The 3,411-nt window shown below is 48.1% G+C and overlaps 1 pseudogene; it reads left to right on the top strand.

Annotated features, from left to right (window-relative positions):
- Positions 1-917: 917 nt before the first annotated feature.
- LOC147123692 (uncharacterized) lies at positions 918-2,187 on the top strand (annotated as a pseudogene).
- The last annotated feature ends 1,224 nt before the right edge of the window (positions 2,188-3,411 follow it).

Genomic DNA, 3,411 nt, shown 5'->3' with positions numbered 1-3,411 from the left:
CCCCCCCTCTCTCTCCCTCCCCCTCTCTCCCCTCTCCCCCTCCCCCCTCCCTCCCTCCCCCCTCCCTCCCCTCTCCCTCCCTCCCCCTCTCCTCTCCTTCACCCCCCTCCTCTCCCTCCCCCCCTCCTCTCCTCCCCCACCCTCCTCTACCTGCCCCTCTCCTCTCCCTCCCTCCCCCCTCCTCCCTCCCTCCCCCCTCCTCTCCCTCCCCCCCTCCTCTCGCTCCCCCTCTCCTCTCCCTCCCTCCCCCTCTCCTCTCCCTCCCCCCCCTCCTCCCCCTCTCCTCTCCCTCCCCCTGTCTCTCCCTGATTTCCTCTCTGTCCCTCCCTCCCCCTCTCTGTCTGCCTTTCCTAAGAGCCCAGTCGTGGTGTGCCGAAGCCCCGTGTGCGGATCAGGGCCGGCCGGTGCGTGGCCTAGCGCATGAGGCCCAGCCGGACTCACCTAGCTGAGGTCGCGCTCCGGGCCGCCGCCGACGTTGACGCGCGCGCTGACTCCCGCCCCGACAGCCTTTATTAAGATGGCGGCGATGGCTACACCCGGCTCAGTCCTGCACCGCCAGCCTTTACTAAGATGGCGGCGATCACGGGCGGACCCAGCGGGACGGGCGGTGCCTATCTCGGGCGTGGCTGACAAGGAGAGGCCGAGGCTTCGAGGCTGCAGGTGGGGTAACCCTCCAAGCTTGCGGCACCCGGCGGAGGCAGCGAGTCAAGAGGAAAAAAAGGGTGAAAGGTAGGAAAATTAATCAGCTTAGAAAAAATATTTACAAATTAATTTACTTTTTTTAAAAACAATTTCCCCTCCACACACACAGAAAGTGGGAAAAATAAACACACAGAAAGTGGGAAAAATAAATCAATAGTTAGAAATCAAGATGGCGGCCACTCACCTCAGCTCAGAGGATTAGGCCCGCCCACACACACAATGAACCCCCCCCCGTGATGCACCGATTGGTCAACCATCACATCACTCAATGCTAATGAGCAGAATTTTGCCGTTTTTTGAGCCGTTTTTGTATACTGTCGGAACAATTTTTGTCTGACCAAAAAGTAAATATGCCTATTAGACTCCCCTAATGATAAGCTTTCTTTTGATATAGCATGCGTGTAGGTACGCTCTATAACTTTTGAGTGTATAGCGGACAGACAGACAGACAAACAGAGAGACAAACAGAGACAAACAGACAAACCACTTTATATATATTAGATAATAAAGCCATATGCAGTACAGTTTTACCGGAAGCCATGTTGTGCTGCTGTATATATATGCTGTGTCTCAAGATATCACTAAATTCGTGACGAGGATGCGATTGCGGATTCCCTAGCTGAAATTTTTGTTGGAGGATAATCCTGCCAACCGATGGAGGGATTGTTAGAGGCCCTTCATTTTGCAGAAAAACCTAAAAATCTGAGATAGATTTCGAGCAAACGTGGCTGAACTGTCGACATTGCCAGAGTCCAGATGGCCATGCCTATGGGAATAATAGGGCGCTTGGGTGAGTTCCATCACGACCGAGACTTTCAGAGCGTATGTGGAGCGGCTAGAAATGTTTTTTACAGCGAATAGTATCGTCGAAGTCTCCGATGATGTAAACTGTAACCGGGCTGTTTTAGAAATGAAACGGGCAATGTTTTTGACTGAAGCAGGCCCTGAGGTGTGTGAAATCCTGAAAAATTTGCTTGTTTCCGCCAAGCCAAAGGACAGGCCACTGAAGGAGATCCTAACCAAGTTAGAACAGCACTACAGTCCTGAGCCCCAGGAAATTGCTGAAAGTTATCGTTTTGGAACAAGTGATCAATTAAATGACGAGGGTATTAGTGAATCCAATGTAGCTTTAAAAAAGCTATCCATTCACTGTCATTTCGGAAACTTTCAGGACCGAGCTTTGTGTGACCGCTTTGGTTGTGGGTTGAAAAATGAACATATCAGAAGTAAATTGTTGATGACCCCTAACTTGACTTTTGACTTGGCTTGTCAGACAGCTATGTCGATGGATATGGCCGACCGATACTCCCGAGAGTTCCGCACCATTTCCAGTCATCAGACAACCAAGGTGAATCGGCTGCAGGCTAAAAGTAAAAGGCAGTTGGGCCCCAAGGCCTCAGCAACTGGCCAAGTTAACAGTGCATTGAAGTTGTGCTATCGGTGCCTGGGACAACACATCGCTCAATAAAGCTGTCCATAATGTGAAGGCAGAGTGTTTCTACTGCAAGAAAAACTGGGCATCTTGAGAAGGCATACCAACAGAAGAATAAACCGACTGGCAATGCTAGGAGTAGAAATCACCAGACACTACATACCGTTGAAGAGAAGCAGTAGGACGAGGAGTTTCTGGAGATTCACGTCATCAGGGGCACAAAGGTATCTAACAGCGATTTCGCGAGGTATCGTCATCCAAGTAGATGTCGCAGGAACCAAGATACCCATGAGTCAGATAGTCTTGTTACAAGTAGAGTACCAGTAGCAAATCCTACATCAGACGTACCAGAAGCAAGTCCAAGACAAAGTCAGAATTTAAGTCTGAGCCCGAGTCAGGCAGACAAACAGTCTGAAATTGTAAAGAGTCCAAATGGAAATCAAAGTCAGCCCTTGGAGAAAAATTCCCTGGAGACTCAGCCTAGAATGAGTCAAAGTCGTCCTTCAACAAGGTCTGAAAGTTCTGTTCAAGAAAGAAGGTATCCTCTTCGAAACAGAAAACCAATGGTTAAGTTTAATCTGTAAATATGGAAAATAAGTTCATATCTTTTGTTTGTGTTACAGAATTCTATAGTAGAATTTGGAAACATAAAATGGGTTCCATTTGAGAAATGTATACCAAGAGTTGTGTATACCATGTAAGTCAGGTACAATGATTTGCTATGATTAACTTCTTCAATAAGGAGGGAGAGGTGTAATAGAGCCACCTGGTGGACTACTGATGTATATAATAATAAAGCCATATGCAGTACAGTTCTGACCGGAAGCCATGTTGTGCTGTTGTATATATATGCTGTGTCTCAAGATATCACAGTGTCCAATTCTAGGCACTGCACTTTAGGAAGGATGTGAAGGCCTTAGAGAGGGTGCAGAAAATATTTACAAGAATGATTCCAGGGATGAGGGATTTCCGTTACCTGGATATACTGAAGAAGCTGGGGTTGTTCTCCTTAGAGCAGAGAAGATTGAGAGGAGATTTGATAGAGGTGTTCAAAATCATGAGGGGTCTGGACAGGGTAGATAGAGAGAAACTGTTCCCATTGGCAGAACGGTCGAGAACCAGAGGACACAGATTGGCAGAAGAACCAAAGGCAACATGAGGAAAAACCTTTTTACTCAGCGTGTGGTTAGGATCTGGAATGCAATGCCATGCCTGAAAGGGTGGTGGAGGCAGACTAAATCATGGCTGTCAAAAGGGAGTTGGATAAGTATCTGAAG

Source organism: Somniosus microcephalus, chromosome 2, assembly GCF_052327205.1.
Source record: "Somniosus microcephalus isolate GS21.2 chromosome 2, FLI_Smic_1.0, whole genome shotgun sequence".
NCBI classification, from domain to species: Eukaryota; Metazoa; Chordata; class Chondrichthyes; order Squaliformes; family Somniosidae; genus Somniosus; species Somniosus microcephalus.
The sequence above is the reverse complement of the archived record's forward strand: the minus strand, read 5'-3'. Positions and strand labels throughout refer to the sequence as shown.